General features: G+C 39.4%; 4 long non-coding RNA genes across 5 annotated transcripts in view; 2 read left to right on the plus strand and 2 right to left on the minus strand.

The window, feature by feature from the left end:
• Nucleotides 1-887: 887 nt before the first annotated feature.
• On the minus strand, nucleotides 888-22851 carry LOC103098145 (uncharacterized). Its single transcript, XR_008912061.1, has 4 exons — nucleotides 21933-22851; nucleotides 11645-11769; nucleotides 4586-4939; nucleotides 888-1954 (listed from the first exon to the last, which is right to left on the minus strand). It is a non-coding gene; the product is annotated as an uncharacterized LOC103098145 (long non-coding RNA).
• LOC130454456 (uncharacterized) lies at nucleotides 1215-11651 on the plus strand. The gene is made up of 4 exons (XR_008912062.1): nucleotides 1215-1337; nucleotides 2315-2549; nucleotides 8169-8288; nucleotides 11143-11651. It is a non-coding gene; the product is annotated as an uncharacterized LOC130454456 (long non-coding RNA).
• On the minus strand, nucleotides 13112-15530 carry LOC130454457 (uncharacterized). Its single transcript, XR_008912063.1, has 3 exons — nucleotides 15397-15530; nucleotides 13540-13634; nucleotides 13112-13225 (listed from the first exon to the last, which is right to left on the minus strand). It is a non-coding gene; the product is annotated as an uncharacterized LOC130454457 (long non-coding RNA).
• LOC130454455 (uncharacterized) overlaps nucleotides 13943-24397 on the plus strand; it is a 45672-nt gene continuing 35217 nt past the window's right edge. Inside the window, exon 1 of one of the 2 annotated variants that reach the window (XR_008912059.1) lies at nucleotides 13943-16481. This is a non-coding gene — a long non-coding RNA (uncharacterized LOC130454455). The remainder of the gene's footprint in view (nucleotides 16482-24397) is intronic. The other variant, XR_008912060.1, reaches the window with a different exon arrangement.

Genomic DNA, 24397 nt, shown 5'->3' on the forward strand with positions numbered 1-24397 from the left:
TTGCTCTTCCGGGAAATCAAGGGCTTGGTTGCATCCCTAGCTGTTGGAGTTAAGGGTTGCTGTTTACTCCCAGGGAAGTCAAGGGCTTGGTTGCATTCTCCAACGCCTGCCCTAAGGATGGAGGCTCTGTTCTCTAGGGATATCAGAGCTGTGTTTGAGACAGATGGGAATATCTGTGCAGTTGCTTCTTGATTACCTGGAATAATGGAGGGAAGGAAGAGGGAGCAAAATGTGGCTTTGGGTTGTAGAAGCCCACACTTAGTTAGCCTCTCCTTCCTTCTGTTACCAGGCAGCTAGATGACAAAGACTTATCTTCCTGACAGGCTCAAAAACATGGCCCTGGGCAAGTCGCTTCACCCTGTTGGCCTTAGTTTCCTCATCTGTAAAATGAGCTGGAGAAGGAAATGGTCAGGCATGACTGAACAACACAGTCACTACTTCCCGAAGGCTGGTCTTTTGAATTTGGCTGAGGGGAAAGTGGGCTGAGGATCAGGATCCAGAGCCATAAAGATTCCACCCTCATTTTTCTTGGCCTTTAGCTTTCTGTCTTCTAATCCCTACTAAGTAGGGGGAGGAGTGGGGGAAAAGGAGAAAATGTGGAATTCCAAATTTATAAAGAATTTTAAAAATAAATATATTCTAAAACATACATCTCACAGGGGAAGAATAAGATTGTGGGGTGCTACTAGGAAATAAGGGGGTCCTGGGTTCAAATCTGGGACCCTGGGCAAGTCCCTTGACCCCCATTGCCTGGCCCTTACTGCTCTAATGCCTTGGAACCAATACCCACTATTGATTCTAAGACAGAAGGCTTCAAAAAACAAACCCAGGGTCCCATCGCCAAGCCCCAGCAAGCAATCATAAACAAGGCAAGGTAGGAGCCTTGAATGTTCAATACTTTACTTGCATATTTATTCACTTTGAATTGTTTAAAAGCTCAGATGTGAGCCGGGCCTCGAAGTGGGGAGGGAGGAGCACTGTGGGCTCAGCACAAAAGGCTTGGGAAGAAATAGCTCCAGTTGGGCCTGATGCATTCAGTGTCTTTCAGTGCCTCTGCTCCACTCTGCTTGACCCAGGAATGACAAAGACAAAAGAGGAGAGGTAGCAGGCCCAGGAGAATGGGGAAAGCCTCTGGGAGCTTGGCACGCTTGGCTGAATAGCTGGTACGTGGCCCTGTTAATGGAGGAGGAAGGGAGGGGAGGGAGTGAAGGACGCTGGGAGGGGAGGGAGTGAAGGACGCTGGGAAAGTTAGAAAGAATGCGTTTGCCCCAAGAACATGGAGAAGAAAATGCAGAGTTGTCTTCAGTAAGGAAGCAGTATCCATTCCAAGATGGAAGGTAAGGGTTTAAAAAAATGAACCAAGAAAATTACTCTTTATCTGTTTTCTGTAGCAAGTGGGATACAATTTCCTTTAGCAAGTCGACTAGTTTTCTTATACGGCCACCTGCCATAGCCATCTTTTTAACTGAATATCCATCTTTTTTTTCTTTGTTTCATACCATTTATAATTTTTTTTTTGCTGAGTGGTGAATGACACATTCTCCATCAAATGCTGTCTCCTGATTCCTTCCAGCTATTACTGACTTTAGCTAATTGAATGGGGAAGAAAATTCCTGTGAAAATGATGAGGACCCAGAATGGACTGGATAACCCAACGCCCATAGATCCCTGTCTCAGAGACCTTTCCAAGCTCCTAAAGAGGGGCACCTGGAAGAGATTGTAAAAACCACAGTCCTTGTGTGCTCCTTATGGAGAGATCTTCAGCGCTAGACGTGTGTCTGGAGTATTTGTTGACTGTCTGTAGTTTGTGTTGACTTGAGTGTCTTCCAGACTTCTTTTGTAAATTCTTAGTTGAGTTTCTGATCTGGTCTTGTATCTAGCACTAAACGACAAGGAATTCTTCTCCCAAAAAACCAGAGGAAAGACTGGTGGAGAGCAAACCAATGTATCCGCTCTGGATGGAAGAGAAAAGGATTTGCTTTAATTGCCCGCTCATTATGACGTCATAAAAAACGGACTCAATTCCATCCTGAATAATAGGCTGTCATTATGGGATCTGATGTCTGCTGCAGCACCTTCTCCTCTCAAACCCATTTTAACCCATTGGGGGAGAAAATTCCTGGAAGGAAGTCTGTCCAAAAGTATTTCTATTTCTAAAAAGAGATTTCTATTAAACTAAGTGGCCATCTTATGCATTCAGTAGAGTGGCTCTGGCCAGTAACTTGGTAACTTTACCCATGAAATTTAGAAATTTTAAAGGGTAAAGTAAGTGTTAAATGCCTGAAACAGTTGTATTATTGGCTTATTTTGGCAGATCCTGAAGTGCATAAAGTTCGTCAACTAAGTGGGGAAAAATTAATGAATTTTTCTCTTGGGGAAAAGAGAAATCCACCTCTTTCGGGGGTTTCACCAAAGGACAAGAACTATTCTCTGTCGCATTTTCTACCTAGCACCCCAATAATGCTCTCAGACATGGCCTCTTCAGGAACGTCAGCACCCAGAAGTGGTGCCCATTCTTTAATGGCTCTTTACAGCCCTCCTCTTCAATGGTAAGAAAAGCATCTCTCTGAAATCCCCTCACTAATAGCTTTTATCTTTAAGGAGGGACACAAGAAGGTGGAGCAAGACACAGGCAATGCCAGCAGATAAAACTGCATAGCTGCAACATTCTAGCCAGCCATAGTTACTGCCACCGTCCCGGACTTAGGCAGAGAGATGCCCTTTTTATTGCCGAGAACTCAGCCCATTCTGATCTCCTTTCTAATAAATAAGCAGTGGAAAGTAAGGGAAAGGCGCCTTTGGAAACCTTTCTAAAAAAGAAAGAAAATCCAAAGGTATTAGAAAAGGGGAGAGAAATCTTTCTTCCATTCACAGAAATTTATAGCATCATAAACTAAATGTGTGAATTTCCAGCTTGAAGTTAGACTTTTTACCAATATTTAGATATTAGGATATATTATTGTGAGTGTAGGGTTTCTACATATGATTTTGGGACGCCATCATGTAAGAAATGCTGTTAATTTAACAAATGACAGCGTGTTATTGAGATGAACTTCTCTTATGATGTGAATGCTGCAAAACTATCCATTTGAGCTATTTCCTATGAGAGGCTTTTGTCCCTGAGGTTAACTACAGTGGTTATTTGAGGGTTTTTTTTTTTTCTTGTTCTGAGAAAAACATTTAATGAGCAAAAAAAGTTTACATTTGCTTATAAAAAAAGAACTTTTAGATCTTGTCATAAACATTGTTTGGTTTGAAAAGAATTTTTTCTGAAAACTCATTATACTGGCAAAAAGGCTAAATTAGCCTACATGTAATATAAGAAATGATCATTGGCCAGAACACGGCCTTTAAGGCTTCCCCCTATTTACAAAATGTGAAATCATAAAAATATTCAACATTTACAAATTTTTGTGTAACTAGAAAAAATACTTTCTCAAAATTTTCTCCCCTTATTTTTTTCACTTGGGGCAATTCTATTATCTTGAATGATGATAATTACTTGGTGTTTGGGGAAAGTACAAGAGACCTTGTCAGAGTCTCGTTACTTGTCTAGTTCTTCAGTCCTCTGAGTTGCCAACCTTGACAAGATTATAAAATCTCATCCTCTGAAATAGCGAATTAGTCTACTGAGAGACCGAGATCCCCTCTCCGCGTTGGAGGGTCAGTTCAGACAATTTGCTTGTGGTAGAAAAGTGATTAATAAGATGATTTGTCTGATCACTCATTATGCAAATTAGGTCAGGAAGAATACAGTATTACAGTCACAGCTTTGAGCCAACTTAGTTGAAAATGATTTTTCTTCTAAGGGTTCCAACAGCTTAGGTCAGTGCTTTTTAGGCTATTTTTTTTTTATCATCTTTTGTACACAATCCCAGAATGTGATTCTTTTCTTAATATTTGTTCATTGATTGTTACATGTGTATGTGTAAATACACACACATAAGAGCTTTTTATGTACTTTAGAGTACCAAGGATAGTTTTAAAAAATTATTTCTGGTTTATTTTAATTGAATGTTATAAGAGAAACAATTGTTCCCTGCCCCAAGCTATGAATTTCTTGGAACTATCAATCCATTTACTCTGAGTTGTTGTTGTTTTTTTAACCCATACCTTCTGTACTGTGTTCCAGGGCATAAGGCAATGGGGATTTGTAAACCTTAAAATTTCTTAGACTTACGAATGTTGGAAATTTCTGGGAAATTTCCAACATTCATAAGTCTAAGAAATTTTAACGTTTACAGATTTAGTGACTTGTCCAGGGTCACGCAGCACTTGAGTAAGACCAGATTTGAGACCAGGATCTCCCTTCTCCAAGCTTGGCTCTCCATCTACTTAGCCACCTTGAATTCAGATATAACTGTTTGAATGATCATTGTCCATAATCCGTCATGCAAGGGAAATGCTACGAGCTATTCCAAAGGAGTTTGGTCTGAAAAATGCTGTCGGTCCTCTATTCAGTTTCCCCATTGTGCTATTTCCTTTCCAAATAGGGAAGGTTTTCACCTTCTTAATCCTGGACCTGGCTACGAAACCCTGGAAATAAGGAGGAATTTGGCTGCAGAAAGTTAAATAGAGCTCTTACCTGGAATGAAACAAAGCAGAGGAAAGTGTATCCCATTGTACATACACCAGATCAGGCCGGGCCTTGGCCTTGGTCCTGAAGTGATATCTTGGTCTTGTTGTTGGCTTGTGGGTCGGTTTTTGAAGTGAATCTTGTTGCCACAAAACTCGACCGTCTCCGCAGTCCTGGATTGATTCCTGGATGGCCGAAGCTTTTATTTGTGCTTTTCTGAATTTGTGGTCACCACTTCAGCGTCCTAACTAGGACAAGCCAGCTGTAAGGCGTGACATCTCCTTGTTGATTTCAGAGTTGTGTTTCCTGTATACAATTATGTTCCGGAAGTAGCTAGTTCTTTCTAGATGGCATGAGGACACCCTACAGGGGAAACGGTAGGACATAGGATAAATGCAATTAAGATGTAAAAGGCTTAATTTTCAATGAAATAGTCATCCTCACTTTAGGAACAGCAACAAGCTAAAATATGTGTAATTCACTTCCACACGTTTTCTGTTAAGAATGATAAAAGAGGGGCAGCTGGGTGGTTCAGTGGATGGAGAGCCAGGCCTAAAGACAGGAGGTCCTGGGTTCAGATTTGGCCCCAGACACTTCCCAGTTGTGTGACCCTGGGCAAGTCTCTTGACCCTCATTGCCTAGCCCTGACCACTCTTCTGCCTTGGAGCCAATACACAGCATTAATTCTAAGCTGGAAGGTGAGGGTTTAAAAAAAATGTTAAAAGATCAAGTTAACATGATGGTCTTGGATGACATTTTTAAGAATTCAATCATGGAGATAATAACAAGACTGAAAAAGAAATAAAGCAAAGTATTAAACTTCCTTTAAATCCATTTCAATATGCATAGATGAAGTTTAACTTTTAAAAATTGCCAAAATATATAGACGTTCCTTATGTTTTAGTTATGGCTTATCAATTCTCAAATTGCATTATGAAGTTTACATTTCAGGGAGCTAGGTGGGCATGGAGAGAGTCCTGGGACTGAGGTCAGGACAGCTCATCTTCCTGAATTCATATCTGGCCTCAGTCACTTCTTAGCTGGGTGACTGTGGTCAAGTCACCTAACAACCCTGTTTGCCGCAATCTCCTCATCTGTAGAGTGAGCTGGTGAAGGAAATGACAAACCATTCCCTTATCTCTGCCAATAAAACCCCCAAACTTATAAATGAGTGGAATGAAATCAAATGACCAGCCACCCAAATTAGAATTACACACTTGGTGTCAGAGAATGGATAGTATAGGAAACGGCCTCTATTCTTTCTCATGAGGAAGGTGCAAAGGTCCTAATGGCAAAGCCAATATGCATTATATGGAGTCCTGACACAAGACCCCTCCCTGCCCCCCTCCCCTGGCCGATACCACATTGTCTGAGGGCTGAACTTACAATCAGAAAACAGCAAGACACCTGGCATGAGCTCATCCCAAGCTCCCAGGATGGAGAAAGGTTGTGGAGAGATAGCCCTGTCCTCAGGAGTGACCTCTCTGACTCCTAAAGACCTGAGGAGATAAGGAGGAAGGAGAGCCCAACAGTTGTCTTCCTTGAGATAAGTGGCTTCCGAACTCAATGGCTCCATGGGGGACTATGATGGATGTCTACCCTGAGAAGAACAACTCCACACAAAAAGGAAAAGAAGTTTCCCTGTTTTGGGAAGACCCTGGTAGATAATGATCCCACCAAACCCTGCCTCTGGCTAGCAAGGTTCTAATGGTCTTCTGGAGGACCTTCTACCACTTAAAAGTCCTTTGGGCCATTATTAGACTACAGTGACCTCAGGGATGCAAGAGGCCTGACAGAATGGAATGAAGGAAGATCTCAGGGCAGGTAAGAAAAGACAAAACAAAAAGACAGGAAAAATGTAAATTAAAAATGATGGTTTCCTGAAGAGGTGTAGAACCAAGGTACAAATATGGAGGAGAATGAAGACCAGAAAATCCAGGCTTAGCCTCCTCCCTGTTATCTTCCATTTTGTGGGCAATGTTGGGGGTAACTGTCTTAAAAGTTGTTTCTCAATTTAAGGTGAATGTCAGCAAATTTAATTTTTTTGTACCCATTAAGCTTAAATGAGATGTCAAAATCTAGTTTTTCATCCCTCTTCCTTGTTTGATTCAAACATCAATCATTACCAATTAATATAAAGTTCACTTCATTCGATTTAACATAGAAAGTGAATGTTTGTGTGGCTCTGGCCAAATCATTTAACTCCCATTGCCTAGCCCTTATTGTTCTTCTGCCTTGGAACCAATACATAGTATTGATTCTAAGATAGAACGTAAGAAAGGCAAGAGATACAGGAAAGAAAGAAAGAGAGAGAGAGAGGGAGGAAGAGGGAGAGACAGAGAGAGACAGAGACAGAGACAGAAAGGAAGAAAGAAAGAGAAAGAAAAAGGAAGAAAGGAAGGAAGAAGAAAGAAAGAATGAATGAAAGAATGAATGAAAGAAAGGAAGGAAGAAAGAAAGAAAGAAAAGAGAAAGAAAGAAGGAAAGAAAGAAAGAAAGAAAGAAAGAAAGAAAGAAAGAAAGAAAGAAAGAAAGAAAGAAAGAAAGAAAGAAAGAAAGAAAGAAAGAAAGAAAGAAAAGAGAAAGAAAGAAGGAAAGAAGGAAAGAAGGAAAGAAAGAAAGAAAGAAAGAAAGAAAGAAAGAAAGAAAGAAAGAAAGAAAGAAAGAAAGAAAGAAAGAAAGAAAGAAAGAAAGAAAGAAAGAAAGAAAGAAAGAAAGAAAGAAAGAAAGAAAGAGGAAAAAAGAGAGGAAGGAAGCAAGAATGCATGATAGTTCACTCAAAACCAGAAAAGCACTGATTATAGCTAGTCTAGATGGCTCAGTGCATGGCATATTAAACCCCAGGATACTGGGTCAATAAATATTTTTTTCTAGTTTTATCTTTATTTTTTAATAACAAATTTACACATAAGTTTTCTAAAGTTACATGATTCATGGTGTCTCTCTCCCTTCTTCCCTCCCTGCTCCAAAAGTTGACAAGCAATTCGATCAAACACATATTATCACTCAAAACATATTTCCCTATTATTTATTTTTGTAAGTGAATAATCTTATAAAACCAAAACCCCAAATCATATCCCTAAATAAACAAGTAATATGTCTTCATCTGCATTTATACACCAACAGTTTTTCCTCTAGAGAGAGATAGCACTTTTTTTCATAAGACCCTCAGAATTGTCCTGGATCATTATATTGCTATTAGTAGCAAAGTCCCATTTGATTGTCCCACAATATTTCAGTTACTGTATACAATGTTTTCCTGGTTCTTCTTATTTCACTCTGCATCAGTTCACATAGGTCTTTCTGGTTCTTTTTGAAATCATCCTATTCATCGTTCCTTATACATTATAGAATTCCATCACCATCATATACCACAATTTTTTTCAGTCATTCCCCAATTGAGGGACATCCCTTTAGTTTCCAATTTTTCTTGCCACTATAAAAAGCACAGCTGTAAATATTTTTGTATGAAGAGGTCCTTTACCAATTTTTTTCTCTTTGGGATTAAGACCAGTAGTAGTATATTGCTAGATCAAAAGTTATGCATTCTTCTTTTTAGATGTCATTTATTTTTTTCCTTTTTTAAATTTAGAATATTTTTCCATGGTTACATCATTCATGATCCCCTCGAATATGGCAAGCAGTTCCACTGGGTATCATTGTTCAAAATCTATGTCTGTGTTATTCATATCTGCAGTAGCACGATTGAAAGGTATGTATTCTTTTATAGCCCTTCACAATTCCACCAGCAATGCATTAGTGTCCCAATATTCCCTCTAATATTTATTATTTTCTTTTACTCTCAGGTTGGCTAATCTGATAGGTTTAATCAGAGTTGTTTTAATTTGCATTTCTCTATTCAAAAGGGATTTAGAACATTTTTTCAAATGATTATTGATAGCTTTGGTTTCTTCAACTGAAAACTGCCTGTTCACATTCTTTTGACATGGGCACTGTACCCCCAGAAACCCAGGCGAACTATTATCAGGGAAACTCCCTTGCCTTTGCATCTGTTAGAAAGAGTATAAAATCCCCAAAACTGATGTCGTCTGGAGGACAGCCTTTCCATCCATGCTGTCCTCATGGGGAACAGCCTTTCATGCTGTCCTCCCAAGGAACTGGGAGGATTTAGCTTAATTTAGCTTAAAAACAAAAAGAGAAATTTATTAGCTTAGGGAGTAATGTTGAGTCTCAACATTATTCCCTAAGCTAATAAATTTCTCTTTTTGTTTTTAAGCTAATTTTGGAGTTTTGCATTCTTGCAAAAGGTATCCTTCTCAAACCCCAGGGGCACACATCTGAACCCCATAACACTTTGACCATTTATCAATTGGAGAATGTCTGGGATTCTTATGTTTGACTTATTTCTTTATATATTTGAGTAATGAGACCTTTATCAGAGAAATTTGTTAAAAAAAATTTCCCCCCAGTTTGTTACTTCCTTTCTAATCTTGGTTGCATGGGTTTTGTTTGTACAAAACCTTTTTAGTTTAATATAATCAAAATTATTAATTTTCATCTTGTAATGTTCTCAATTTCTTGGATGGTCATAAATTTTTCCCTTCTCCATAGAGCTGACAGGTAAAGCTGACTATTGTATGTTCCCCTAATTTACTTTTTTTTTTATCCCTTACCTTCCATCTTAGAATCAATACTTTGTTCAAAAGCAGAAGAGAGGTAAGGGCTAGGCAATGGGGGTGAAGTGACTAGCCCAGGGTCACACAGCTTGGAAGGGTATAAGGCCAGATTTGAACCTAGGACCTCCTTTCTCCAGGTCTCTCAGTGGCTCTCAATCCACTGAGCTACCCAGCTGCCCCCCCCCCCATTAACTTATAATATCACTATATTTAAATCATATATACATTTTGTCAATCAACAAACATTTCATCAAGCTATATGATAATATAATGAAAGATCAGAACATGAGCTCAAGAAATTCACCTTCTAATGGGGAAGCCAACATGGAAACAACCATCTCTCTATTATCATAGATACCAGTTTAATAGGTGACCTCAAAAGGAAAGCATGGCTTTGGGGTTGGTGGGGAGACCTGGAAAGCCCTCCTGAAGGAGGTGGAAGTTATGGAGCCTGGGAGGGAGACTGGACATTCTAGCCCTGGTGACAGGCGGTGACGGGACAGAGTCAGGAGATAGAAGGGCACGAGTGAGTAATAACAAGATGGACTTCAGCAGCAACCTGAGACAGAAGGAGAAGAAAAGGGACGGTAGGAAGGAACGCTGGGCACCGAGGGCGTCCTCATGAGAAACTCCACCAGATCTGCTCTCTTATCAGCAAGTAGGGCTGAGGCAATGAAGGTAGAATTCTGGAATAATACATTTTGAGGAGGCACCAAAATGAGGCATCACCAGAGGAGACTCCCCCATGGAAGAGTCATTCATTAACGAGGCAGATAAATCTCTAGCTTGGGATTTTGTTTGTTTGGATGAGGAGACTGATCGATGGTCTCCGGGCCAAAGGTCTTTGGTGACTCAGAAATAACATGACCAGCAGAAGACTTTGGCATAGCTACCGTTAAACCCATCATAATCTAATGGAAGAGACAACATGCACCAAAACTGTAAAACTCTATACATAAATATAGATAGATACACATGTTTTTTAATATACATGGAGGACAAGTTGGGGATAACCTCAGAGGGGAGACGCCAGCATTAAGAAAAACGATTAAAAGCTTTTTTCAGAAGGTAAAATTTTAGGTGAGACTTCAGAGAAGCCAAAGGAAACTGGAATGCAAAATGGGAATGGGGTGAGTGGGCTGAACAGGGATGGGGGAATGGGTGAAAGGCATAATGAGACCCTGGTCTAGAAAAGACTGCAGAGCAAGAAGAGTATTAGACAGAATAGAGAGGCTAGTTTGGGAATAGTTGGATGCCAAAAAAACCAACCAATCCCAAATTCAGGACATCAGGAACTTTCTTTTCCTGATTTTACTACTTAGTGGGTACCTTGCACTTTGTTGATGCTTTGAGTCATCAGTGCCTGGTTTGATGTTTTCTACTACTTGTTAGGAGAGCAAGTACGGAGCAATAACAGATGGTGGGGGAAATCCCAAATTTTGACCTTGAAAAAAAATAGTTTGAATTTTTTTTCTCCCTAATGTCATAAATCTGAAAACTTCAGAACCTGACTCAGCTCTTCTGATTACAAGAAAGGATTCCTTAGGAATTCTGTGGCTCCCCACCCTGCTAAAAAGTCTTTCTCCTTCTGTCAAAGTAAGACCAGCACTCCTTTCCAAAAGCCCCCTTCTTAATGATTAGGGAGTTAGAATATGAACTAGCTGCCAATTCCCCATTCCCTCTGGGCTCCTGGCTTTCCTTCCTCCCCCAAGGAAGCACTAGTTCTCATTCCCATCCTGCTCAACCCAGACAAGGACCTACAAAAACCCAGCAGACTTTTCCAGTTTCTGAGCCCACTTCCACAGGGCCCCTGTAGATCTTGACCGTTTCCATTTGATCTGATTTTGGTTCCTTGTTGTGAATATTCCTCCCTGTAAAGCAGCTTATTTTACTTTTTCTGTCTTATCTGTTCTATGTTTAATTGTCCAGAACTTCAGTATTCTGAAACTTACTGCAGATCAGTCATCTGGTAACAGGAGAAATGCAGTCATCAGTCAAGGAGAACTAGAATTTTATGGCATCCAATTTGCCCCAAAGCTCCCTGCCCAGGAAAATCAGATCAAGATTTGCAAAGAGGAGAAAAGCCTACAGGGTCAGTCCTGTTGGAATGGAGAAGGAAAAGGACAGCTTGCAGCCATCCCTTCAGGTCTGACATTTGGCTGCTGGGCTGAAGACCTGGGCTCAGAAATCTGATGCAAGCATACAATGATTAGCTCCAGAGGCAACTGGGAAATTCCCCACTATCATGCTAATGGACACACAGGACTCTCTGGGTGGAGCTGAAATGAGAAGGTGATAAAGGGTGTCCTCTGAGGGCACTGGGTATTTCAACACATTCCCGCAAAGACAGAGGGAAGGTAGAACTTAAAATCACATTCAATCTACACAACAAATCAACAACACATAAATTATTTGTTGGGTAAGTAAATACCTGAGTTGGTTGGATTCCAATCTCTCCTTTATTAGAAGTGGGAGAAAGCTATTTCTTCTGTAAACATTCCAGTCTTGACTTTGGCAGGCTTGAAACAATCATTCTCAGGTTATTTGAGCTTTTCCCTGTTGAGAAAGTGATGACTGTTTTAAAAGAACTTGGAAAAAATTTTTTTCAGCAAACTTTTAGGCCCTGTTTTTTTTTTTTTTCAAACTCAGAAACTGGGAGAATGGGAAATTTTGCTTTGGAGACTGGCAAGTTTTTCTATAACATGTCAGACTATGAGTTGCCAGGGGGTTGATGGTGGCCTTTGAAAATCATGACTGATTAAGATGGTCTAGGAGTAGAGGCAGGGCACTTCCTCTCCTCTCCACCAATTGAGATTGGGTGCCTCACAAGGGCAAAACCCAGATCAGATGAGCAAAGGGGCTCCACAGTAGAGTGCAGCATGGAAGGTAGGCAAAGTTTGGGCATTTCCATGCTAAAAGGGGGTGAAATGACTCCCATGAAGGGGCAAGATCACCACCCCCACTCCACCTACAGTACCAGAGTGGAGCAACCTCTAAGTTGGGTGGAGGCTAGCTAAGGTCACCATAGACTTGCCCCTAAGAGCAGTGAAACTGATGACCCCAGGAGGCTGAGAGAACTTGGAGATATGGCAGGGAGATAGGACAGAGAGGAGGGGCTCACAGCAGACAACAGAGACAACATCTTCAGGGCAAAACCCTCTCTGGGGCTCAATACAGAGACCTTCCACACTCAGACCTCTTCAGGGCAATCTCTAGGTTCTCAGGGGATTACTGAGGCCACCACAGACTTATCCCTAAGAACAGTGAGAACTGGGTCCCGAGGAAGCTGAGGAACGTGAAATTTGGGCGCTGAGACAGTGCAGGGCTACACACACACAGCAGACATCGCTGAGACTCAAAACCATGCTGAAGCTCCAGACACAGAGAGCTGCCTACCCTCCTCACTTAGACTTAAAGCTAGGAAGAGAAGAAAAAAACTAATATAGCAATGGCCAGCAATGCCCAAGGAATATAATCTATAACTACTAAAAAAAAAATAAAAAAAAAGGAAAAAGCCTTTGACTGGATAATTTCTACTTAGAGAAACAACAAACTATAGAAGAGACAGCAGAGGACAAACAAGAAAACACATCCAAACTTTTTTAAAAATTTAATTTAATTTAATTTTTTTTATTTTTTAAATTTTATAATATTTTATTTGATCATTTCCATACATTATTCATTAAAGACAAAGATCATTTTCTTTTCCTCCCCCCAACCCCCTGTAGCCGATGCGTGATTCCACTGGGTATCACATGTGTTCTTGATTCGAACCCATTGCCATGTTGTTAATATTTGCATTAGAGTGTTCCTTTAGAATCTCTCCTCTGTCATGTCCCCTCAACCACTGTAGTCAGGCAGTTGCTTTTCCTCGGTGTTTCTACTCCCACAGTTTGTCCTCTGCTTATGGATAGTGTTTTTTCTCCTAGATCCCTGCAGATTGTTCAGGGACATTACACCGCCACTAATGGAGAAGTCCATTACATTAGATTATACCACAGTGTATTAGTCTCTGGAACAAGAAAACACATCCAAACTTAAAAAAAAAAATGGAAATTGGTTACAAGCTCTCCAAGAAATGAGGCTGGAATTTGAGAACTGTGAATTTCAAAACTACTCCACCCAATTCAGACCATTCTTTAGAATATCAGATTTAGCTATTTCCTGATCAATAACAATAGAGATACTTGGAATAACAGAATCAGGTCTTAGAAACTACATTCTCCACCCACCTCAGGGTAACAAGATTAGGAAGGGCTGCAGCAAACTCAAGATTTAATTATTTGAGAATATGGCCTTCAACAGACATGTGCAAAAGGGACAGACCTCTGGGCGGTCCTAGGTCAAGCTAGAGCCACCATTGGCACATGTGAGACGCAGGAAGTGAGGTAGAGAACAGCCTCGGGAGTTCTTGGGGCTTCCTGTGAGGAGGCAGAGAGTCAGTTGGAGATTGGTGTTTGGAGTTGGAGGAGCCCAAAGACTGCTTTTCCTTCAGATTGGTCAGGTGAGTGATAAGGTCTGATCCCTTTCCCTGCCTTGGCTAATCCAAGGCCTTAAAGCCCGCTTTGGCTCAGCCTGAGCCAGAGTGGGGTCTGAGTTAAACCTCTTTCCTTCTCTCCCTTTCCCTTTCCCTTTCCCTTCTCTCTCTCTCTCTCTCTCTCTCTCTCTCTCTCTCTCTCTCTCTCTCTCTCTCTCTCTCTCTCTCTCTCTCTCTCTCTCTCTCCCCTCTAATACTTTATTCTTCCTGTTTATAATTATAACACCATAAAAATTTGGCAGCTGACTTGAGTGTTTCATTTAGGAATTACATAAATGAATTCTTTGATGACCGTTAATTAATATATATCAGTCTTTTTAAAAGTGATTTCAATATCACAGAACCAAGTTAAAAAGATAGGAGAAACTTGGCAAGAAAAGTGAGAAATAGTTCAAAAAGAAAATAAGAGTTTAAAAGACAGAATCTCCCACTTGAAAACAGAAGTCCAGAAATCAAATGAAATGATTAGCAAATTGAAGACCAGAAATGACCTGCTGGAAGCCATGAAAAGTAGGTTAGACCAAACTGAAAAGGAAGATCAAAAGATTATAGTGGACAACTAGTCTTTAAAGACTAGAATTGGGGAAGTAGAAGCTAATGATCTCACAAGACAGCAAGAATCAATAGAGCAAAGTCAAAAGATTGAAGAAGAAAGCATGAAACATCTCATTGAGAAAATGAATGATTTGGAAAAAAGATTGAGAAGAGACATCTTGAGAATCATAAGTCTACCTGAAAACTCAGAAGTAAACAGAAACATTGACATCATACTACAAGAAATTATTCAAGAAAACTGCCCTGATGTTCTTGACAAGAGGACAAAATAGACATTGAAAGAGCCCATAGATCACCCTCTGCAATAAATCCTCAAAAGACAACCCCAAGAAATGTTATTGTCAAATTCAAGAACTTCTAAGCTAAGGAGAAAGTATTGCAAGAAACAAGAAAGAGAAAATTTAGATATACCTACCCGTCAAAATTGACTATATACTTCCAGGGGAAAGTATGGACGTTCAACAAATAGAAGATTTCCAAATATTTGTAAAGAAAAGACCAGAACTAAACAGAAAATTTGATATCCAAATACAAAAACCAAGAGAAACATGAAAAGGTAAATAAGAAAGAGAGGGGAAATTTTTTTCTTTTTTTTCTTTAAGGACTTTAATAAGGTCAAATTATTTATATTCCTACATGGAAAAATGTTCATTGTAACCCTCAAAAATTTTATTCATGATTATATTAGTTAGAAGAATTATTCATAGGTAGTATTTGGGGTACTAAGTAGTTTAAGATGATAAACAAAAAAGAAAAGGTGGGGAATAGAAGATGTCACCAAGAGCAACTTGAAGGAATAAGAAAATTAGGATATCTATACCACACAAAGAGGTACACTGTTAAATTAATTTATGGTTGGACTGAATATATAATTGGTGGTCACTATGGATTTAATTTTTAAATCCCAAAATGAATTACTCAAGTAAATGGAATGTATGGTAGTTTATTTTACAATGGAGGGAAGATATTAAAGAACAGAGAAAAGGGGAGAGAGAGAAAGCTCTGACTTCCTCTGAACCAGTTAGATTTTCTAAGGCACCAGTCAGGGGAAAGGAGTCTCAAGTCAATCGGCCTTTCTCAGAGGTTCACACCTCCAGAATGGGCAAGGAAATAAGTCAGCCTTTACAGTCACCCGGTGACCATCTAAAAAGAAAGTAGTCTGATGTCTCCTGCATGAGTTCCTCCAGGGGTCCAGTTCCACTGCCAAGTGTCTTCACTCCAAGTCTGAGTGTCTGTCTTCCAGTCTCTCCTCAAGTGTCTTTTTCCCTCCAGCTCTGAGTGACTGTCTTCACTCCAAGTTTGAGTGGCTGTCTTCCAGTCCAACTCCGAGTGACTGTTGATCAATCCAACTCTGAGTGACCAATCCTGTGTGTCTCTGTTTCCACTATTTAATGACCTTTGTCTCTTGTGTCACCTCCCCTATATTTTACACTCCCTTCCCCCATGATACAATAGTGAGAGATAAGAGGGAAATAGAAAAGAGAGAAAGCAAAACCAGTCTGCCCATAGGAGAGGACTTGTCCAAGGCATGTCATGTATATACACAGAGAAATGGCTCTGATGAACTGCAGCTTACACTGGGGGAATCAAATGGAATTGTACTCATCAGTATTCGACTTTGTAGGCATCCTACTTCTGCCACCAAATTGTTACGGAATAATCCGGAAGTGCAATGAATTCTAATTTTACTATAACTTTAGAGGAGAGACCCAGAAGCTGAAGTAGAAGATATTCTCCTTAATAAGTAAATTATACACAGAAGTTTCTCTCCTCTACAGAAGCAGGGGAAGGTGTCAACATAACCTATTGCTTGCAGAGCAAAAAGCCTTCTTTAAGTGAAGAGCAGGTCCTTGGAACGATTGACCTTTTTTTGGCCAACAACATATTGAATATGTAGTTAGAACGAAGGAGCCTCTATCTCAAGGTAACGGTTTAGTTGCTGAGGTCACTTTCTGTGGCCTCTTTTTAAAAAACAAATAACTTTATCAATGTTTGACCATTTCAATCTTTATTTAAATAGAAAAAGTAAAGTCAACATACTTATGAAACATTTACTATGGGTCAGTCATTGTGGTAATTGCTGGCAAAGAAGGAAAAAAAAGAAAGAAAGAAAAAAGAAGTCCAGACTCTAAAGAAGCTCCCAGTCTCATGGAGGAAACCATAACATACAAACAAGGTACAGACGGGGGGGAAGTCAACAGAGGAAAGGCACTAATAGGAAGAAAAGTCAGGAAAAAATGTCTTGTTGGTGTGACTTTAGTGGGTACTTGGAGGAAACCAGAGAGGTTCATATGGAAATGAAGAAGGAGAGAGTTCCAAGCATGAAGCCAGTCTGGGAAAATCATGGCGTCCCAAGATGGAATGTATGGTATAAGGAACAATGAGGATGTCACTGGATGACATAGTCAGTGGTAGGGGGCGAGGCACACAAAATAAAGGTAATTACTATTGCAAAAGGGAGTTTGAATAATTGGTTTAATGGAACAATTCATATTTTGTGAATTAAATTATTTTTTAAAACTAATAAAATAAAAATTTATCCATGAGAAATCAATTACCCAAACATACCTCTAAACCATCATGGAGCTCAGGTGGATAGAAGTAAGTATATATTATTTTTCCATTGTGCCTGGCTTCTTTATAAAAGTTGACCAAGTGCTAGTGTGTTATTAGAACCTGTTACCCTAAAAAGTACAATTCCCAGCATGCCATTCTCCTCTCATTATGGGCCGAAGTAGGGAAGTTATAAATTTTGGGTAGCCCTGCCTCTTGCACTCTCTTGACCTGATCAGTTTGATGGAGGGGGTGTGAGGGGAAAGCCAGGAGATTATTGCTCTCATGGTCTTAATTTTGTTAGATAATTAGGTTTTTTTTTAAATTCTATTTCCTTTTTATTCCTTCTACTCCAAGTGATTATTAATAAACTCTGTAAAATATAATTCTTGGAGTTTAAATACTACACTAGTACATAAAGCCTGGGCAGCTAGTTAGGTGGTGTGCTGAATAGAATATCTGGGTTTAAGACTTCAGTTCAAATATGCCCTCAGACATTTAGTTGCTGTGTGACCCTGGGCAACTCATTTAGTCCTATTTGCCTCAGTGTCCTCATCCGTAAAATGAGCTGGAAAAGGAAATGGCCAACTCCGCCCCCCCCCCCCCCCACACACACACCCAGTTTCTTTGCCAGGATAATCCTTAAAATGATTATGAAGAGTCAGATAGATAGGAACTAAGTGATTGAACAACATCAGTGCATAAAGCCTTGAACAAATACAGAAAATACATATTTTAAGAAAGGCCTTTAAAAAAAAGAATTTATTCATTTATTTATTATTTTTTAAGACCCTTACCTTCAGGAATCAATGCTATGTATTGGTTCCAAAGCAGAAGAGTGGTAAGGGCTAGTCAATGGGGGTCAAGTGACTTGCCCAGGGTCACACAGCTGGAAAGTGTCTGAGGCCAGATTTGAACCCAGGACCTCCTGTTTCTAGGCCTGTCTCTCAATCCACTGAGCCATCCAGCTGTCCCCCCCCCCCAAGAATTTAAACTTAAATAGAGACTAAATAACTTAATCAAAGAATTAGAGGATCAAAGAAAAATCACAAAAGCATTAGATAATTTCATCAAAGAGAATGATAACATACCAGACTTTTGAAATACAGCCAAAGCAGTCATTAGAGGAAAATGTACATGCCAACATTTTTTATCAACCAAAGAGATAAAGAACATGTGACTAAAATAGCAACACAAGGAAAATGTATAAACCAATTAACACAAGGATAGAAAGTCTTCAAATCAAAGAATATGGTACAATCAGAAAAAATACATTGAATTAGTAAATGAAAGGAGCTTTAGAAAGAGAAAACAAATTAAATAGGTAAGCTGCTCATATGTCCATTTTATTTTAAAGGGAGAAAATCAAATGGTCAAAATTAAAAACTGAAAGAGAATTTGCTGTGGGCAGATAGAGACATGAAACTTAGTACATGGAGATTATGCAACAAGCCCCAATTGCCTCTTCCAGCCTGAACTGTGTTTAAAGAGAGACAACTTCCTATCTTTCATATCTTGAACGTGTGTCTTAGAATTCTCTCTGTTTGGGATGTGCAGTGATGGATGAGGGAGAGCCACCTCTTATGCTAAGAAGCACGGCAGAGCTGATGCCATATAGGCACATGGACTGGCATCAACAGACCCAAGATGTGCTGCCTCTTCTGCTTTGTGTCTAAACAGAGATGATGGACCTTCCTAGCTATAATAATAGCCTTGTCCATTGCGATAGTCCCTTTTTCTTTTTTTGCATATCATCTTATAACACTTATTATCCCAATCTCTTCTTGTGAGTGATTCTTCTAATTACTGTAATAGTGAATATAATTTTTGAGAATTACAAATAACATTTCCCCCATATATAATTTTATCAAATTATAGTCCTTAAAGAAGAAAGTTTGAATAAAAAAGGCATCCCCCCCCTTTCCTTCTCTTTCTTATTTATCTTTTCATGTTTCTCTTGATCTTTGTGTTTGGATATCAAACTTTCCACTTAGTTCTGGTCTTTTCTTTAAAAATATGTGGAAATCTTCTATTTTGTTGAATTCCCACACTTTTCCCTGGAAGTATATAGTCAGTTTTGATGGAAAGGTGATCCTCGGTTGAAGACCCAATTCTCTTGCCTTTCTGAATATTATGTTCCAAGTCTTGTGGTCCTTTAGTGTGGAAGCTGTCAGGTCTTGTGTGATCCTGATTGTTGCTCCTTGGTATCTGAATTGTCTCTTTTTGGCTTCTTGTAGAATTTTCTCCTTAGCTTGAAAGCTGTGGAATTTGGCAATTACATTCATTGGAGTTGTCTTTTGAGGATTTAGTGTAGAGCGTATTCTATGAACTCTTCCAATGTCTATTTTGCCCCCTTGTTCAAGAACATCAGGGCAGTTTTCTTGGATGATTTCTTATAGTATGATGTTAAGATTTCTATTTATTTCTGGATTTTCAGGTAGACCAATGATTCTCAAATTGTTTCTTCTTGCTCTGTTTTCCTGATCAACTGTTATCTTCTCAGTAAGATATTTTATGTTTTCTTCTATTTTGTCAGTCTTTTGACTTTGCTTTATTAATTTTTGTTGTTTTGCAAGATCATTGGCTTCTAGTTGCCTAATTCTGGTCTTTAAAGACTGGTTTTCCTTTTCACTTTGGGGTATCCTGCTTTTTGTGGCTTCCAGCTATTTCTCCAATTGGGAGTTCTTGTCCTTTAAACTGTTATTTTCTCTTTGAACTATTTCCCATTTTTCTTGCCATAAGGCTTCCATCTTTTTGATACGCTCCAATTTAAATTCTTCAAGGGCTTGTGGACAATTTCCATTTTTTGGAAGGTTTTGGTGCATTTATTTGAATTTCCTCCTCTATTTCCTCTGTAGCCTGGGTTTTTCCTCTGTAAAAAATTTCCAAGGTCATTCCCTTTTTGTTTTTCTTGGAGGAAGGTTGTTATTTCTGGGCACAATTTGTCATCACTGTGGAAGTTTTTCCTTCCCTTTTTAGTCAGAAATCTGAGTGAGATGGGCAGGCTCTCTGTGCATGGAGTTAAGGAGCAAGAATTTTGCCTGAGGTAAGCTCTTGAATCTCTGCAGCTTCTGCTGTTTGCTACCCTCCTCTGTGCTATCTTCCCACCAGCACCCACGGTCTGTGCTCTTCAGCCTATTGAGGTTTCAGGTGTAGCTGCTCTCAGGGGTAGGTCTTTGGTGGTCTTAGTCAGCTCCCAAGGACCTAGAGGTGCCCCTCACTCACTCTAGAGGTGCCCCTCGCACACTGGCACATGCTGGCTCTGACTCTGGCTCTGTAGGTGGGGTGGGGGAGGGTAGATCAGCTTGTGTTTTGGTGGGAGCTTTTTTACCCCCTTGTAGTGTGGAAATGCCCAAATCCCACGTACCTTCAATACCGTGCCCTACTGTAGAGTCCCTTCGTTCTTATGGATTTGTTTTTTTTGGTCTTTTGAGGTAATCTATATCTGTGGGTGCTGAGGAGAGGAAGAGTCTTGTGTCTAGACTGCCACCATGTTTACCTGAAAGTTCTTACTGCATTGACTTTGTAAAAAAATTTTTTTGGTTTAATATAATCCAAATTATTCATTTTTTTCTCCTGTGATCCTCTTTATTCCTTGTTTTGTCAAAATCTCTTCCCCTATTCATAGTTGTTCTTCTGATTTGATAATAATATGACTTTTCATATCTATCTAGTTGGAGTTTATTATGACATGGAATGAGATACTGTTCTAAACCTAGTTTCCTCAAACTGATTCCAAGTATTTCCAGTAGTTTTTGTCAAATAGGGTCTTTACTCCCAGGAATATTCAAGTAGTATTAGAGTAGAGACTCTACCCTGAGGCCATATACCTATGGACAATGGAAATCTCCCTAAACTCATTCCTCAGTAATTAACAAACACCTCCCTGGCTTCACCTTTCTCATCCCAGTGATTTAAAACCCCATCATTCAAACCCCATTCCCCATTCTCCATCCTTCACTGCCTTGTCTCATTTTGTATTCCCATGTTACCACCCCAAACACACACACACACACTGTCCCACTTTAAATTTGTCCACCCCTTCTACTATACTTTCCAGGAATGTCTGCTCCAGAGGCAACAAACTTGTTTTCTTTGCCTCTCCCACTCCTTCCATCTTCTGGTTCTGACAAAAACCTGGTGTCTTCTTTGATATACTGCATTGATTGCATTTTCCTTCATTTCCCCCTGACTCAGTAGTTGAGGTTGGGGAGTTGTTCTCTCTCTGAAAAACAAGGGTTTTTCATATACTATGTATTGGTTCCAAGACAGAAGAGTGTCAAGAGCTAGGTGATTAGGTTAAAGCAACTGAAGCCAAATTTGAAGCCAGGATTTCACAACTCCAAGCCTGGCTCTCAATCCACTGAGCTATCTAGCTGCCCTTTTCTCTTCTTTTTTTTTTTGAGGTTTACTCAATCCATGCATATCCCTGGATCAACATTTTGATAGTTTATATCCTTACATCCCAGGTTGCTAACTTGCTCTCTCTATGAACCTTAGCCACCCATAAATATGGTCATATCCCTGATCTTGCCATCAGCCACAAATGTACCATTTCTATGTTCGTGAACTCTAAAATACCCCAATCTGGTGTAATTGAAGAAATTTGGACACAGACAGAAGACATGACATGCAAAGCAAAGAGAGCAAAGACACATGGAACCCAGATCATGGGGGAGAGAGAATTCCATGGAAGTTTGAAGAAGGAACAGTTGGACCCCCAGCTGGCTGGACTTCACTTTTGTTTGAAGGTGGTTTGAAGACAGACCACTTTATCTTCTCTCTGGTCATTACCTTTTCTACTTTCTAATTGGAGCTGAAAAAGATTGTCTTTCCCAGAAAAGACTTCTAACAGTGTTGCTACTATCTTCACTTAGGGGAAGACATTTTTGTTCTTTTGAAAAGACTTATTTCAAAGCCTTCAACCAATATTACAACTTAAAATTAGGGAAACCCTTTCCCTCTTTCCCAGCCTCATCCTTATTCCCCCCCCCCAAAAAAAAGAATAAAAGATCCTTTAACTAAAGAAATTAGTTTGAAAGATTTTGTTATTAGAGAGAGGAATTTGACTTACCATATGTGAAAAAAACCTCCATTAGGTTACTTGGTGAGAAAGAACAGGAAGTGGGGGGGGGGGGAGCTTGGGATTTAGCTTCTTTCATTCAACTACTTCCTGGTGTGATATCTTCTGATTTGCCCAATTATATCTTACCAATTCCCCTCTCTAGTGTAGTGGTCACAGTCAATTGTCATTCCACCTCTCCCCCCTGCTTTGCTGCATCAAAGCCTGTTCTTTGTTCATCTCATGTTCTCTAATCCCTCAACCTCTTAGTTCTTCCTTAGTTCAACCTCAGCTCTTCTCCTGCAATAGCTGCACTCTCTTCCCTTCCCAGTCTTGCCCCCTTGGTAAGCTCAATTCAGTTCTGAGCCCTCTTCTCTTGAACCTTTCATTTAACAAAAATCAGTTTTCCCTCTCGTGCCCCCTCTCCCTTCCATAAGAAAAAGAAAAACAAAAACCTTAGTAACAAATAGGCAGTCAAGTAAAACAAATTTCTACAGATTTCCAAATGTAGTCATGTCTAAAAAAATGTGTTTCAATCTGTACTCTGAGTTCATCACTTCTGGAGAAGAAGGGCGTAGTATGTTTCACCATTATTCCTTTAAAATAATCTGTGGTTTGTTTGTTTTTTAAAATAACCTTTACCTTCCATTTTAGAACCAACGTTGTGTATTGGTTCCAAGGCAGAAGAGTGGCAAGGGGTAGGCAATGGGGGTTAAGTGACTTTCTCAGAGTCATACAGCTCGGCAGCATCTGAGGCCAAATTTGAACCCAGGACCTCTTGTTTCTAGTCTGGCTTTCAATCCAAAGAGCCACCTAGCTGTCCCCTCTGTAGATATTTAAAAAGGAATTTCTGGAATTTATTGGGATCTAACCTTCCTGTTTCACATGGACTTCTGGATGACTTTTTGTGCCATTATGCAATAGAAGAAGTCACTGTTGTTTTTCATTGGATTTCTTTATAATTATTTTGTCTTGTATAAATTTTAGGTTTTTACTGGAATAGGAATGTGGGAACTGTGCACTCTGTTACCATTCATGTAGTCATCTTTATTGGTAAGGTTAGATTTTTATATTTCAAGTGGGTTTTTTTGGTAAACAATATGTTGCTAAATACCACTTTTTAATCTATTCTATGATCTTTTCTTTTATGGGTGGATTTATTCTATTTATGTTCATGGCAACAATTAATTATTTATTTCTTATTATTTCCACTTACTCTTTTCCTTCTTTTTCTCTGCTCCCCTTCTTTGAAAATAAGAAGGAAGTAGAAAAAGAAAAGGAATTTTATCAATCCAAATGATCTATATTTGAAGTGGTTTATTCCTATTCTTTTACTTTTCTCTTCACCTCTTCCAACCCTTAAACTTTGGTTCCTATAGTTCCTTTCTTTCTTTTTAATGTCTCTTTATAACTCCTTCCCAATACAAGTGAAATTTTGCCTATGACTCTACCCTCCCACTTAAAACCCTCTCCCTTTCTCTACCTGTCTGTCTACTGAGTTTAATGCTTAATTAAATCCTTCCTTAAGAGCTTTGTGGCTGTTTTTTTTTTTTTAACCTGCTTGGTTTAATTTTTAGCACTTGCAGAAAAATTTTTTTACATTGGTTTGCTGACTACTCTGTAAGCTTCCATGGAGGTCACAAAGATATCACTTGCATATACAAAATTACTTTACAAATTTTCAGGGAGGGCAATTTTCAACCTTAACCTTTTTTTGTATATATGCGTGTGTGTGTGTGTTTAATCTCTTTTTAGTTTCAAATAAAGTGAAGTTCATAAAATGAATGAATGCCTGTCTTCATTTGTCATGAATCCAATTATGTGAAATAATAAATTCTTATTATTATTCCTCATTTCTCCTCCTAATTTATTCTTTCTACCCCACCATTTTGTTTCTTCTCTTAAAACAACAAAACCAAACCAAACCATAATCAGACTTTGATTTTGGATTTCAGAGAGCTCCATGACCTAAGAAGATAGTATACTTCTGAAGGAATACTTACCTTTTCTTTACCTAATTACTAAGAACAACAACAAAAGGAAGCTATTGATGAAGTGAAATAATAACAGACAGAAAATCTGTTCCCATTGGCTCAGAAAAACATCAAGTTAGCTGAAATCAGGGAGTTCTATCAAATGATAAATCATTCCAGAAATTGGAACAAGCTGGATTTCCAGGAAATCTTCTAAGGAGGAGCTGACTCTGGGGGAAGGAAAGGTGTTTGGCCATGGCCAGAACTTTTCTCTCCCTCTCACCAATTTGGCTAGAGGATAATCTTGCATGTTTCAAAGACAGAGGATTTTTGATCTTCCCATCCCTCTATCAGTATCCTAGAAGTATCCTTGAATAAACTGAGAGCAGCATCTGCCCTGAGACCCAAAGACAGAATGGTTGTAGATTACTTGAGGATCTCATGAATGAGAGAAAAGGTCTTCCAGCAACTGGCAGCTGTGGGCTATTCTTTTGCCACACACAT

The sequence above is a fragment of the Monodelphis domestica genome, chromosome 5 (genome assembly GCF_027887165.1).
Source record: "Monodelphis domestica isolate mMonDom1 chromosome 5, mMonDom1.pri, whole genome shotgun sequence".
Lineage (NCBI taxonomy): Eukaryota > Metazoa > Chordata > Mammalia > Didelphimorphia > Didelphidae > Monodelphis > Monodelphis domestica.